The following is a 17,286-nucleotide window of genomic DNA, read 5'->3' as shown; positions in this document are numbered from 1 at the left end:
AAACATACTCATCAGATGAGCAAGACTAGATAGTAATCTTGTTTCTAGATAATTTGATGTCTTTCAAGAGTATCCTTTGAATAGGAGTATTTATAACACATGTTTAAAGGCTAGAGATGAGCTCTTTTAGGATCTCATCACAATTCACTTAGTCATTACATGTATTTGTGGACTTCAATTATAATCATCACAGGTGCATTATGATTAATATATCGTATCAATGAATAACAAGAGATATGTTGAATGCACAATTGATTTTCAGGCCACATACAATTCCAATGAAAAGAAAAAAATTGAAAAGAGGGAAATGAAGGACTTGACAAAAGCATAATAACATGAAACTTGGGAGTTGAGCTTCTAATCAATAATTTGGATAGTAGGGTCATGATGTGACAGATGCTCATGGGTTCCTGAAAACTCCACAATAATAAGTACGACGAGGTCCATGTTAGAGTTATTTTTTGCATTATTATGCCCATATTCTTCTCAATTTTACAGGGACTTAAATTTGATGGATAAATTTGGCCATTATATGAAACAATCATTGTTATCATGATTTATAGATTCAACATTTTATATCATTGAATAAAGTTTATTTTGATTTCAACATGTCATCTAATTCTTTTATTGAGATTTATGTTGTAGGGGTTAACTAGAACAAAATAAAAGGAGGGAGAGGAAGCAAAAAATTGGTTAATCCTGTAATGCCTATTACCCAAGCCAACCAGGCACAGTAGTTCTCAAGATACCTGCAGGAATCTGAATGGATTAGAGCTCAAGCCAGGTAGCGGCAAACAAGTACTAGCATGAAAGCAGGTACAACGCAAGCCAAGGCTGCAAGACAATAAACCCAGAAACTGCCCAAGAGAATTATCAAGAAAAGGCAGGCCCATAGTAAATCTAATAACAGGAGTCAACAAACTGCTCACCCATTTGAAGGGATGTTATTTTGTTTAATTTATATTGATGTTGGATTCTCTTTTACTTATTTTCTAATTTGTAGATAAGCTGGACCATGGGCCGATGGGTCGGACCTTTATAAGCATAGAGATAAATGATGACTAAACTTTGAGCTGGACCAGCCCATTGTCCACGTCATAACTTTTCATTCTTTAATAAGTCAAGATAATCTGAACCATCTATTTTTCTTCTAAAGATCAAATGAAAAGATTAAAAAGCCCATATTTCTTATCTTTTGTTTCATATGGTAGGTATTTGATTCAACCATGGCTGCTAACGAGGATGGTGGAGCCTCATGACATACCAATTAGAAAGCCACATGTTGATGGGGATGGACATTGGTGTGGAAAAACAAAGGGGTACATCAAATTTTAGAGGGGGCCACGGTTGTGATATAACCACAGCTGTTGACTCCTCTTGAAATAATCTACCCCTGACTAAATGTTAATGTACTTATTGAATTGACTCTTAACCTCTTATTATTATTGTTATTATTTATAATCATTCATCTATCTATATCTATTTAATTTCTTATATTCTCCTAAAAATTAAAATATATTTTCTCCTTATCTGTGTAGACCGTACACTCCTATTATATGCAGGATTTATTTTCATGTCTGTTAATATATATGTATATAACTAATATTTCCTCCTATCCATCTAATTCATATTTACTTTCCTCTCTCCCTACCAAGAATATTCTCTTTACATATCTCTCTCTAACATATTAATCTTTCATCTTTATTCAAATCTAAAAATAACTTTTCCACTACCTTTCTTAAGATTTTTTTCTTAATTATAATGCCATAAAAATAGTTCATCATCCTACATATACACCACCTCCAATATATACAAGAACTAATAGTGGTTAGAATTATAAAAAATCTAATATTGTAGATATATTACTTCCTTCTACTCTCTCTTCCTTACTGTAATAATGTTTTGTCATTTTTATACCATATTCATCTATACCTAATTCTAGTTACATATTTCTAACTTTTACATACCCTCTCACTCTTGATTATCATCAATTTTATTAGTTTATACCTTATTTTATTTTATCACACAATCAATTTATATCTAATATCCATATTTTCAAATTATTTTTCCTAATCCTAACTCAAGCATGAGATCCATATCTAAATGCCAATCCTTGTGGAGTTGACCTTACTCACCTTTAGACAAAACTGAGGGAAGGTTGAGCATTAGATGATGATATCTGGATGCCCTATTTCATGCAGGCGAAAATATATTGGATGTGAGTTCAAATAATTTTTGGCTTTTGACATTCTGCATTTAGATCCTTGCCCATGTACTGGTAGAGGGGATAAAAATAAATCTGCACACCAGATATAAGCCAAAACTTCTATATTGTTTTGTCTTTTTGTCATTAGCTTAAAAATTCTGAGCTGTTGGCTTCCTCCTCCCTCTCATTGTCAACACCACCAAATTATCTTTGAAAGATCCAAAAAGTAGACATTCCTTGGGCGCATGGAAATCCAAATACTTGGTTTCATTTTGACAACCTTCTCATTATCTGACACCTGCATATAAGTATGGACAAAATTAAATATAATTTACTATTTTATTATAACATGTGTGACATTTTACTACAAAATATGGAGCCACCACCTCTGTAATTTTTTAACTTATTACTTCTAACAGACATTTTATATGTATGCAGCCATGTCTTAATTTTGGTCCTATTTTTTATATTGAAATCATGATTTTAAAGAGGTGACATGTCTTTCACGTGTTAGTTGCATCTAATGGTAGCAAAATAAATGTATTTCCTTACTGGATGAGATAGATCTTGAGTGATGTGCATCCATACATAAAAAATGTCAGACAAAATATGAATAATTTAACCTATGACCAATTATTACAACATGTTTTCAAGTGTTTGCCATTTTAGTGGCGAGACTGTGACAAGGGACACAATTTCAGTAAACACATTAAACATAAAATCAAATTTTGATATATATAATTTAAGCTCTTCTGAAATTAAAAAAAATATTATAAATTATAAAAATGATTTATTTACAAATGTGACCTCTCTCAAAATATGAAATATAGGAAAATCTGTTAAATTATATAAAATATAGGAAAATCTAAATATAATGTAAAAACGAATTTAGTCATATTAAGTCATGAAAAAGGTTACATGATCATTAATTGAATGGATGAAGCAAAATTTTACCTTACACAGATTAATTCATGAATAGGGTTATAATAAAAAATCAATTTTCCGGAACCTTACTACCGCTAAAAAGATATGAAATGTGCCTAAAAGATAAATATAAAATAAAAAATGCCCAAAATTTAATGGGATTAATTTCTTACCTCAGGTTTTCATTGATAATTTTTTTCCTTATATCTTGTGCTTGATTTGCCTTCAATCCTTTGCTTTAAATACTTGTGTTTGTTTTGCCTTAAATCCTTTGCTTTAAATCCTTGTGCTTGTTTTGCCTTGAATCCTTTGCTTTAAATCCTTGTGCTTGTTTTGCCTTGAATCCTTTGCTTTAAATCCTTGTGCTTGTTTTGCCTTGAATCCTTTGCTTTAAATCCTTGTGCTTGTTTTGCCTTGAATCCTTTGCTTTAAATCCTTGTGATTGTTTTCCCTTGAATCCTTTGCTTTAAATCCTTGTGCTTGTTTTGCCTTGAATCCTTTGCTTTAAACCTTTGTGCTTGTTTTGGTTCTTTCCCATTTATATACTGATCTTAATCAATAAAGAGACACTTTCTGAGTTTCATAAATGGATTTTCATAATTTCTTGATTACTTCCTTTAATTTTGCCCTTTTTATAAGGATAATAGTAGGATTATGTGGTGTAACATGGAGAACCCCAGAATCGGTTGGCTCGTGTTACAACATAGGTTGACAATCAATGTATGCAAGGATTATGAAGTATGCAGATTTTTTAGTAAACCACTGAGAAAGGTGTGGCAATTGTTGATTAGTATGACAATCAATTAAAGATTCAGGAGTGGACCGTCAAGGCCAGACTCCCAATGACCCATTTGACTAACTAGATGATCTAGGCGGTGGGGAACACAATGTGTCTGGAAGCGTCACTGATAACATGCATCTTTAGTGCCTTATATTATTATATTTATGCGTATTTATGCATTAAATTACTCATATTTGCATGTTATCAAGCTTAAAATGATTAAATCTATTTTTAGAACAAATTTCTGAAATTTTTCTATATTTTAGGATTTTTCTAATAGTATATTCTGAAAGAATATAATTTTTGAGAAAGAATATGATTTTAATGGAATTTTTGGATATTAAATTTGGAAAGATATGATTTTTCTGATTCAAAAAATATATTTATACGTATTTTTTGGGCTTTTATTTGATTTAATATGAAATTTTAAGTATTTTGGTTTTTTTTATGGCATAGTGTGACGTGGCGTGCGGATGCGCCGCCACATCAGCATTGAGAAAGAGATTTTTTCTTTGTTTTTTGTCCTTTTGACATGTACATGTGGCACGGAATATGAAAAGTCACGGAATACGAAAAGCCACGGAATACGAAAAGCCACGGAATACGAAAAGCCATGGAATATGAAAAGCCACGGAATACAAAAAGGCATGGAATATGAAAAGCCACGGAATACGAAAAGCCACAGAATACCAAGTGCTTTGACTTCTTAACAGGCACAAACTGATGACATTGATGAAGAGAGAGAAGAAATTAAAGGCTAGGATTGCTTCAACTTCCAACGGCCATAACTTTTCATCTTCCCCTCCTCTTTCTCTCCATACCCTCTAATCTATAAATAGAGGCCTGGATCATTGTAAAAACCATCTTGAACTTGCTTCCCACTTTTGTGGGCTGATTGAAAGAGAGTGAGTTTTGAGATCCATCAAGAGTGTTCTTGGTGTCTTGGGTGTGTGGAAGAGACAAAAGAGAAGAGGGGAGCTTACCGCACTCAGAAATCGCCGTGATCCTGGCGGAACGTAAGGATCTAAGGTAAGTGTCTTCGCCTTACGTTGTTTCTCTCCCAACATCATCGTTATCATAGTTATAGTTTTTTTTTATCAACGTTTCATTTATCACTTCACTTACTTACGTCCCCACTCTCTCATCTCTCCATCCTTGCCATCGTACCATTCCATATCCAACCACTATCCTCATTCATACCATAGTTCATTATCGTGTCCGTCACAATCACTTACTCTTTTATTTAAGTTAAATTAACATATAAATTAAGTACTTCTTAATCGATATCACTCGCTCATATCCTTGAATTGTGTTTTTGTCGATCGCTCATTGATCATCACTAGTTTAAGAAAGTAATTCCTTAATCATCGTTCCCTGTGGAGACGATCCGTACTCATCACTAACTACGTATTTTCAAGTACGGTCAAATATATTTTATTGAATAATCTCAATCACCAACGACGAATTTTAACCCTAAAATTGAGATTATCAGTCACCAACCTCTACTGCTAAGCTTCTTGATTCGTAATCCCAAGAAAACCCTACCTCTCGACACGAGGTGGCTAATCCTATGAATCGTTGGTAGAATCTGGGCAAAGGAGCAAATAGGAGAAGATGGCATTGAAAGTAGTAATAATGCTGCTAACGAAGGGAGTACCTAATGGGTCAAGACCCAGAAGTCCGTGGCAAGGGGCCATTTTAGAAGAGAAATGGAAGTCGCTATGAGACAGGAAGCGAGGGCGTAGTACCGGGCGCACTACGGCTGACGGCGGGCCGTGGCTGTCATAGGAGGGCACGGGCCGAAGGGTGCGCAGGTGTGGGGGTGCACTGCCGCGCAAGCGCGGAGGCATGGGGGTGCGTGGTCGCGAGGGCACTGGGACACGCGGTGTTGGGCGCGCAACGCTAGGGCACGGGCACACGGTGTCTGGGTGGGTGCACGTGGGTGTAGGGCGCGTGCGGGAGGACAACAAGCCAGGGCTTAAGGGTGCTAACGATGGTGGTTATGGTAGCGTTCGCCGACGGCGCTGGGAGCATTGACGGTGGCGACAGCGGTAGTGGTAGCGGCGGCAGCGGCGGTAGTGGTTACAATGGCGACAACATTGGTGATGGCGACGGCAGCGTTAGCGGTGGCGGTGAATATCAAGAACAGTGCCAAGGAAGGCAGTTCTTGAGGGTTCTTGCACAGCAACACGACCAACAAGTCGAATTCTTGATGCAGGTTCCAAGAAACATATACAGAGTGGGTACAATGATGATGGGCGATCCTTCACGGAGTGATCTCGATGTTGGGATGCCTTCATGTCATGGGTGATTCCCACATTCTACTGTAGAAAAAGAAAACTACCTCCAAGAGAAGGTCAAAAACCCAAAGAAAAAAACAAGATTAAACTTTGATTCAATTTCTCTCTCTAAGGCTTCCATTGGGCATACCGTCCCTTTATATAGGGGAGGGAGGATGCCCAATTAGGGCGGAAAATAGGGGAAAACCATCTCGTGACATGGTTTCCCCTATAACGTACATCAAACAACATGAAAGAAAAATAACAACAGACGAGCCCAAACACAACAGCCCAATCCAAATCATTCTGAAAATAAAAATACAAGAAATATAAATGCATAACTCACAGTCATTGACTATGGAGAGTACGTGAAGCGGGATTGCGACGTCGGCTCAAGCTGGGTGGTTTGGTTGTTGGCGTCCTGAGTCCTGGTTGGTGCTATGGTCCCCCAACATTGTAATATTATGCTAAACCCTACATGATAAGCATGGCCAATCAATTCAATAATTGAGAACTTTTGAAGCACTTATGTTTGAAGAAAAGTGGTTGTGACTGATGAAACAAATATTAGACAACCATTTTCTTCATCTTCGGGTATACATCATCTTAAAATATGCTCATCAAAAGTATGTGTTCCAAAAACGAAATTGGACTTGTCCAATAGATTTTTTATGCATGTATTCCTTTAGTATAAATAATTAATCAACCAAGAGCATATTCATGCTTTTAGGCGTATCAAAAGTATTATTTCATGTTCCAAAGCTAAATCTGAAATAGTAATTTGAAAATCTTGATGTTTTCTTAAAAATACAAATTTCATGTGCGCGTCAAATTTAATTTGTTACCCTATTTAGTCAACATGATCCTTAAATACATAAAATTAATAACAAAATATCTATTTATTAGAAAATAACCTGCCATGTTCATAATCAAAATTTTCAAATTAAACAATTGAAATTACTTTGTAGAAGAATTTCAATACAGATATAAATTTATTTCATTTTTTACTGCCAAAGTGTATTTTTAAAATCGTGGTTCCCAATTTTCAGTGACTGTAGCTATGTCTAAGGTTGGTATAAGGTAAATGAGAAAACCATTCCTAAGGTCCTCAATTACCTATATATGTCCCATTATAAAATCAAAGAGAAAGTAAGCTTATTCTATTCTCTCCGCAGCATTATTGGAAAATACATTTGGTTGCTAAATAGGGCTATCCACAACCTAAATATGATTTTTCACACCGGACTCAGGAAAAATATTAACACTCTATTGAATAATGAATGCTTTCCAAAATATGATCCTTCTTTATCGGAATCGGAATGGTGTTGTTCACGGTGACGGAGGTGGACGCTCATGTGCAGTGATTGTTCCCCTCTTAGTTGGCCATCAAACTGATCACGTGGCACGACCCCCATGTGTTGTTACCTGTGTTTATGTCCCAGACAAGTCGGGTTTCTGTTGTACTCCTTGTTGAATTTTGAAACTCTTGCATCACGGTTCACGTTGCATCGTGCACTCTTTGCTCAGTCCCTCGTCGTGCAACACGAGCCGCACAATCACGACACATCGTGTTACATCACTTTCTCTAAGAAACACCCACGATTTGTCCCTAGTTTATCTGAATTCATGGCCACATGATAAGCCATAATTATTGTACAAGTTGGATCAAGAAGTGCTACTCTATTTGGTTAATTGAATATCTATCTTGACTATCCATTGAACTTGAATATATAGAATATTTGTTTAAAGACTCAAGATAAAAATGTTGTATGATATGGTGATAATAGAGTAGGTCATTGAACATATTCATAGACTTTGTCAGAAGTATCACACTGTCATAATTATTAATATATATTTTAATGAGCATAAACACAATATGGTAGTGTGGTTTGCTTGATAACCACATAATATTCGTCACATATAAGCATCGATGATATTCTAATTGTGGAAATATCATTTTTTCCAGAACAAACTGAGTCTGCTTGGCCCAAAATGAAGTCAATATTGCCTGAATCATCTAAAAACATTAATTTAGTTAGTGCCAAGTCATTTGAATAAACATTTCACTCTAGAAAAACCTAAACTTATAATAAGCTCAAAAAAAACATGGACAAAAAATATTCATTTGATTGTCAGAAAATGTTTTATAAATAATCTAGTTTTTAAGTATAAGTAAAGCTTTAAAAATAATTTGAAAACTCATAAAAAATATGTTGTAGCAGGAAAGATCTATCTTATTAATTTCTCTCTATATATTTGGCACACACCTACCCTGTATCAATAAAATTTGAAAAATATTCATTAATAAATTACAACCTTAAAATGATATATTTGAACCAAAATTTTGTTTGGGCAATAAACGGTTCATTCATTGTGAAAAGTTTCATTTTTCATTATCAGGACTCAAGCAATAAATATAGAGACTAATATAAAAAACATGACCTCCATTCGGAGCATTAAATGCCTTTCTATCTTTATCTTTCAAGTTCTTGCATCTGGGTAATCCAAGGTGGATAAGCCTAAATTGTTGTCTGGTTAGTATGAATAAGTTGTGCTTATAGAAGAAATTTTATATATTTTACTTTATTAAAATATAGAAAACATAGGTATTAAAGGGATAACTTTATAGAGAAGTAGTTATCCAAAAAGAACAAGTATAATTTTTTAAAAACGCACCAAAGGATTAAGTACATAAATAAAAAATTATATAAAATTTTTGAAGGATTATTTGAATTTTGATCATATAAATTCTGATCTGGAATTTCTGCACAGGCTTCATCCGATTCTAAAATTGAATTACAGAATTTAATGGGGTCAGATTGAATTTTGAATAATCTATTCAAAATTCTGAACAAGAAAAATAGAAATTGAAATTGATATTGAAGAGGACTGAATTGTTTTGTGAAATTTTGGGGAAGGAAAAGCTAGACATATAATGTCAAAGTAAAAATACGAAATTCCAAATGTAGTAATAGCAAATATGAAAATCATTCTAGATATAAAGTAGTAGTAACTGGAATGATGGATTAGTGTGTCACAGTTAACCATATCTTAATAATTTGCCAATCTTACACAGAGGATTGATTATAGTTAAACAGTAACCAATCATTATAAAGCTTTAATTTACTTCTCTATGTCTTATAGAACACAAGGTATAGGTTGACACCTACCCCACAGAAACTGAACCCATGCATTGGGTTAGATTGATCTTCAATGAATTAATGTGTATGCCAATATAGTTAATTAATGTGGCTGATTAATGATTTGGCGGGGCATTAATTTTATTAATTATACTGATGCATTAACCTATGGGTTCACACACAAGGTTTATTCAGGTTGTTGGATGTGGCTAAATATAAGTGGTTGAATTTTGAGGCCTTAATCAACATGATCCCAGATGTGTTGAATAGCGGAATATTGTATCAAAGAGGGAGCTGAAAACCAACAAGATATAAAACCTAAAAAACAGTATCTTCTCATAGATTATGTTTGTGATTTGTTGGTTCCTTGAGTGAGCATTGTCCATCCATTGGGATGTCAAGCTTTCAGATGAATACATGAGATCTTCAAAGCACTGGATCTCCTCTTCTTTGCCTTGAACTTTGTTGCCAAGAAAAATAATTTCTAATCCGCAGATTCTCACTTGACGCAACTTGTGCGAAGAGAAAAATATGAGAGGGGAGAACTCAGAATGACTAGCATGTGTATCAAATGAGGGTGCCCTACCAGCTACATTGTTTGAAAATTTCATAAAAGTTCTCACTTGTGAGCACATTTAACAAACGTTGCCATGCTTCAAAAATACTATGTGCGTAAAACTTCTAGGCCCATGTATCAGTCTAAACTTCCATGGCCCAATAACATTTTATTAAGCTGATTGAAAACATCCTAATCACTGTAGAAATATCATGCATTTTATATGACTATCTTAATCAAAATATACATTATTGCTTGTGTTTAAAATTTAAATTTATTCAAAAATATATTAGTGTACTTTAAAATCTAACAAAACTTTGCATAATTTTACATTATTTTTTTTACTTTGAATTTATTATGATATTAGTTTTACCAAGGAGATAAGTTTTTTTTTCAATTAATAAACACAGCTGTTTTTTATTTATTACATTTTATCATCATTTTATGAAAACTTAACATTTAAAAATAACTTTCAAAGTTTAAAATATGTATTTAGGCAAAAAATATGTGCTGTTTGGAACGTTTCGTCATCTCTTTCACTTATTTGGAGTTGCATTGACCAGAAGAGCCAATTATTGTAAGATAAATCCTAATGGCATAGCAAATCGTTATGCCATAATGATCTATATGACGGGATCCTTCTTTAATATTTTTATTCAAAGTCAAACGTTGGTGGTACAATGAGCTTCAACAGTTAATGTCTCCAAGTGCCTTAACATCAAGAGTTAAAAAGTCACTAGATTTTCTTGGAATAAGAGTAACTATTGTGGGTGCTACCTGGATGAATAAAAAAAAAATTTCTGGATGTTTAATGTCGATAAATGTGTCATGTGTTTCTGGAGATTTTGAATATTTTGAAGTGTAGCGTGGCATACTTTCACTCATTTAAAATTGATATTTTTATTGTGGATGCTTTCATAGTGCCTTGCCCATGTGCAAAAATTTGTTTAGAGGGGAAAAGGAAGAAGTATCTTATTATATTTTTTAATTTTCCAATACCCAATATATTGATCATCAATGATGTTTATTTTTATCATTGTTTGTGTTCTATTCTTAGGTACAGGGTGGGAAATCATTGCTTCGTGGTGAAAATGCATAGACCCATCAGAATGCAAAATCTGGTCCATCTAGCGACAGATGACAAATAAAAAACTGTTGGACAAGTAAGATCAATTGAAATTTAAATGGCAATAACTTAAGATTCATTTGTCTGATCGTGCCCAGATTTTGATGATGGGCTCATTTTTTAATTCACCATCATACATCATTGGGTGTATTACAATAATGCATGGAAGAGGGAGATAAATATCTAGAAAAGTCACCCCAATCCTAGTGGGCCAGGAAGGACACAACAAAGGCTTTTATCAAACATTTTTTGTATTATGGATACAAATGGTAAATTTCTTATTGGTGTTTTGTTAGTTCTTCATCATGCCCAAAACATCGGGCCATGGGCATAATATTATTGTCTTTAAATAACTTTTGAGAGCTGAGAGAACTTCTTCAGATTCAATATCAATATTAAAAAGCAAAAAATCTCTTATTGTTCTCTCCTCATTTAATATCTTAAATTCATATTTTATTTCAAGTTAATCTCGAAAATCAATTTACACTCACATTTCTCTAATTTATCTCTGAAGCAAACCTTCAGTATTTTATCTCTTTACATTTGACATTTTATTGCTCTTTGTCTAGCAGATGTTTCCCTTTAACTTATGAAAAAAGTCAGACATCTTCCACTTCAATTTTGATTCTTATTATTCTTTATTAATTTTTTTAAAGAATCTACTGGCAGTATGAACTTAATATATGTTTCAGCTGAAGTTGGGCACACATTGCAGTTCTAAATTTTATGAAGTAAATAACATTTATTAAAATTATTGTGCCCCATAGGATAGAAAGGAGCATTTCAACTATTTCACAGAATGCTTACTAACATTGGTTACTATGTCTGAATAATTCTTCATCCACATGAGACTCATGAATGACTTTGACAAGCTCAAATGGAGGCATGAAATGCTATCCATTTTAAGATTATTATTGCATCATTTTACTGATATTTGCATAAATACGACAGGGATTCCCATTCCATGCATTGCATGGGCCATTTGGTTCAAAAAATTTTTTTAATATATTTTCTATATATTCTAAAGGTCCACAAATTCTTACTAACAAATATGTTTCAAACATATTATTTTAAAATTTTCTCTGTAGTTGGTTACTTAATATTTTGGAGGGATGAATTCCCTTTCTAAGAAATAAATAAAAAATAAAAAACAAGGATAAGAAATAAAAGGGGCTTGTGCCTGTGGTCAAGCTACGACTGGGTTCAATAGTGTCTACACCAGCCACAAGTTGGTGAGTATAGAGGGGTCAGGGCCACCATGGCCAACGAGCACTGACCCGCAACAATAGTGGGCGCAGGGCAATGGCAACATAGAAGGGCCCATCAAGCACCCATATAAGCACACAACAGGAAGGCTCACGACCATCAACGACCTTCATCACATAGAAAGGTGTGCACACACGTGGCAGGGAAGTTTTTATTAATTTAATTTTATGATCTCAGATATGATTTCTATAGCATTATTTTTTTCTGACATATTTCTGTATAATTTCCATCCACGTATTTTTTCTATTTTCTACATATTTTATTGGACGCAACCCCTGACTAGGATGACGGGGCAATGCAGTCAACAAATCGGACGAGAAAAATTAAGCTTAGATAAGTGATGACGACACACCTGCCATGGTGAGGAATGTGATAAGACTGAAATAATGTGTGAATTATCCAATTTGAATCCCTTATCATTGTTGATTTCAGCTTATGCAATAAAATTTATAAAACCCTAAACCAAAGATGTTTAATGATGAGTATAAGGATCGTCCAAGGGAGGCTCGTAAGGTAATTCAATTATTCATCCACTTGAGTGATCTGACCCTAATTAGGGTCAATTTAATCTCCAATGAAGATCAAATTACCATGATTATATGAAGAATTTAGAAAGGAGAGTAGAGGAGATGAAAATTAATGATTTCTAAATTGACTTCTTTGATCCAATAAAAAGGACCAAGTAGGGGGATCAAGAAAAAAAATTAATGTTAAGGTTTTTTTTGGGAACTGGTGTTCAAACTAACTCAATAATTTTTCAAAAGCTTATTCTATTCTTACATATTAATTAATACCCTTTTTTATTTTTTTGTTCTTAGTGTGCGAGTGACCAATTAGCATAATTTAATAATCACTCATACTAATCATAGTAAGGGGATTATACATGCCACTCAAGCGAATTGATTTAGAATTTCAGACTAAGATCAAGAAGAACAACAAAAAATTTAACTAACAAATAATCCCAAATACAGTAAAATTTAAAACAATGAAGCAAAAATACCAAATGCAGTTGATCCACGTTGGTTCTCCTCTTTGTCTTGAAGTTGTGAATGAGACCCCTTGAGAATGACCTCCTCAACTCAAATATCAGTTTTTATACTTAGTTTAAATGGTAAAAATTACCATTTCACCCTTAATAATTAATTAATTTTTATCCACCAATGTAGGCTTGATCTGATTGAGCCAACAATATGATATAAACAGGACGACAAGATGAGAAAGCCCATAAAATTTGAGGGGAATCTGACTTTAGAATTGAGAGTAATTAATAAATAAATATTGACCAATCATAGCCATTGGATCAATATGTCATATATTTAATCTAAATTTTGATGTACCCGCAATTCGTGACAATTTGTGATTGGCCAGAAAAATTTACAGGCGATTTGGCGGGTTTTCTCTCGGCGTGTCGCGTACTCATAGCTGAAAATAATAGAGTAGAATAAATGAATGAAAATATATTTCAATTTGCACTTACCTATGCAATTTACCAACGACATTTAGTCAGGTGTGGTCACTTCATGTCCCGTGCGTGCATATTTGTATGCACAATATGGCCGGTACAATTACCACCCTCAAGAGACACGGCTGCAACACACATAAAGCCATAACACTATATTTCTGAATAATGTATTGATTGCGCGATGCAGCGCGAGCCCCCAGGAATGTCTTTGGAGACGTCGCCATCGTCGTCGACATCACCGTCGGTTCACGTTCAGCCCGCCTGGCAAGCCAAGGCGACGGCGCGCACGCACAGATTCAAATATCCCGGGTAACGGGCACGTTATCATTATTTTCTTTTGTCGTTTTCATCCGAATTACTACCCGCGTTTCTCACGTTTTCCACCGCCGGTATTATCTCTCGTCTCTCCTTTTTCTTTTATCTCTTTCCCCTATCAATTATCCATTGTAGTGAGGGGAAATCCAACCTATAAGGATTTTCCCCTCCACCCCACTAATGGGCCTAGAACCCCCTTTTTCTCCCTTTTTTGTTAGCTTGTTAGGGGCCCATCCACATTCCCCCTATAAAAGGGATGGGGGGGTGCCCTAAGGGACACCCTTTTGACTTGTTATTTTTCCTAAGTCATCGTTGAAGTTGAAGGGGTCACGAACCAAGAGGGAAGGGAAGAAGGAAGAGGGAGGAGAAGGAGGGAGAGGGAGGAATGAGAGCAGAGGAGAAGGGAAAGCTAGGAGGGTAGAGGGGACCGATTGCGCGCCCACAGGCAGGATCATCATCCCCCGCCACGTCCCCCTCTTCTGCATCACCGGCCCCACGTTCCGCACTCGCCGATGCAACCAGTGCCTTGATGCCGCCGACCGGTCAAGGAAACCGGGGAACCAGGAACCTTGTCCGCCATTGCCCTGACCGGGTGACCAGGTTTGGTCAAACGCTGGCTCACGATTTCCTCCCCCATAGATTCCTCGGCCACCGTCCAAGTTGAGTGGCTACCGTCCAAACCGAACGTCGCCCTTCCAGGTCGGCCGCAATGCCGCTACCGACTTACTCGACCACGAGAGCCTCGGTGGATGCCCCTTGGTCGTCGCTGCCAGGCCGGACTCCCCTCGGTGCGCCAAGCACTCCGCTGTCCGTTCGCCCGACCCACCTGCACTGCCGGTGGTTCGCTCGTGCCCGCCGGTGCAACTCCGCGCTGGGACGCCCCACCGCCAATGAATACCAGTCATGAGGGCCTCTATCGGCGCTCCGCGCCGTTGCACGCTTGGCCTGATCCCCTCACGGTGCACAGGCGTCTCGTCTTCGCGAGCCGCACCAACCCTAGGCAACCCCTTGCACAAGCTGGCTGAAGGGACTCAATTGCTGACGTGCTGATCGGGTTCGTTGATCGTGCTCCCACGATCACCGGTTGTCACGATTCTCCCCTCCCTTTGTTGGGATGCTCTCGTCCCTGACGACGCCATGCGTGGCCGAACGCACAAAGCAGAGATACATCAGTCCGCTGACATTGACGAGGTATGTCTACTCTACCGGTTGTCTCTTATTTCCTTTAGTGCACTTTCATTTTGCCTTATCACGCTCGGGTTAGACATAGGTGAGAGGGACAGGTTGAGCGAACAACACGAGAATATAAGAGCGTCTTACCCATTTGGTACGAGTTGGGCTTGCCTGTCCTTGTCCTCTCGGACGAAGCTCGAGAGATCAAACCTACCACCACCGGGCAACTCCGTCAATTTCCCGGGAGTCAGAATTCACCATTAGTCGGCACTTGCACGTACCATAGTCTGTCGCATCTTGCATTTCATCGTAGTTCTCTACCATTAGGATTCACTATCGTACAACACCTCCACCGCCGTTTGATACCTCCATCTTTCATCAGAACCAAACCATCACATTTGGTGTTGATTAGACGACGTCCCAATGATGTCCGGCATCATGTATTCTCCTCAACAACACTTGGTATTGATGATTGCATAAAATAGTATTAAATATTAAATATTTCAACAAGAATACGTTTATGTCAAAATTTTATTCATTCATAGATAAAGATTCATAAATATAACTATAACTTTCCCTCATCAATACTTCCTTGTTTGTGGTCATTCTTTCTTCAGTCCTCTTCTCCTCCACATTTTTCTTTGGATGAAATTCTTGATTTGCGTTTGACCTTTGATACTTAAAAATCCAATATCTTTTTCAAATCCTGCACCAAATTCAATGATTCCACCTGGAACGGTTTCCTATCACAATTTCACACAAAGCATTCAACAACAAACCAGATAAATCTCCAGGGATAAATTTTTCAACATCTTTTTTTAACCGCTCGATTCCTCCATGTCGAACTTCAAATCCTTGTAACTCTTTCCAAAACTCAGCCAAATGATGTGATTCAAACTTCTTTGGTTTTGTATGGATTTTAGCAACAATTCATATGTTGAAGAAAACTCAAAATCAGTATAAACAAGATGCTAAAATTATAAACGAATCATAGGGTCGAGGATGTGCGAAATTCAGATCTCAGCCTTCTTTTCTTTGAATCTTGAAATACCCTGCACCAAAAACCAAGATTCCAAGTTCTTTGGACTTGGATGGATGTTAGCAACAAATTATCACTGCAAAGAATGCTCAAAAACTGTTTGAAAATTGCTCCAGGAATTGATTTTGATTTTTATATTTACAAATTTTTGCCTTCAATTGAAAATACATTTGAAGATTTAAGTGCAAAAAGTAGTTGTTATGCCAAGGACTTTAAATTTAAAATAATATTAAACTTTTAGATATGTTTACGACATCATTTAAAGGATTATATCACCAATGTATAATATCTTCATGTAATTAATTTTCATTAAGTCCTCAATAAATCCAGCCTTAAATATTCAAAGGTAGTAATTAAGATTTTGAAAAAGTTATTCAACAAATCATATGAAGACATGTCACACAAATACTTGAATAGTGGTAAAAACTATATTTATCTTCATGTCATAAAATTAAAAGTCCGAAATACATGATTTGACTTGTTCAGTGTATGGTCAAACTTAGTAACCTTTTAATATAGCTAAGGCTCTTATTTTATCTTCATTTACAATCAGTCAACTACTTGACTGAGGGCCTATTGTGCTTTGATCAAACTCATATTGAGGCATTCATCACTTTGAACATTCATCAAAACACACCACTAAACACTGTGCTAAGAGGTTCCTTGAAGCTTAATCTTCACCTTCAACTTTACAAATTTCTTTTAACTCCTATTTTCCTTATTATTATATCCTTTTTCTATTTTAAAATACATTTATTTCTCAAATAAATTCCTAAAAAAATCAATAAAGTGCTAGAAAATCTAGAAAATTTATTAATATATCCCCACATTAATTAACATTAAAATTAGTTTTTGAACCTGACATTTCCATTTAAATAGAGTTATTCTAAGCTTAAATAAATTTTAATAAAATTCACAAAGTAACAGAAAATTAGAATGAAATAAGAGTTGGCTTGGAATAGTAACAAACATGTAAATATATGATAATAATGCTGTATTGTACTCTTTAAATAGATAAA

The sequence above is a fragment of the Wolffia australiana genome, chromosome 12 (assembly GCF_029677425.1).
Source record: "Wolffia australiana isolate 7733 chromosome 12, ASM2967742v1".
NCBI classification, from domain to species: domain Eukaryota; kingdom Viridiplantae; phylum Streptophyta; class Magnoliopsida; order Alismatales; family Araceae; genus Wolffia; species Wolffia australiana.
Note: the sequence above shows the minus strand (reverse complement) of the source record.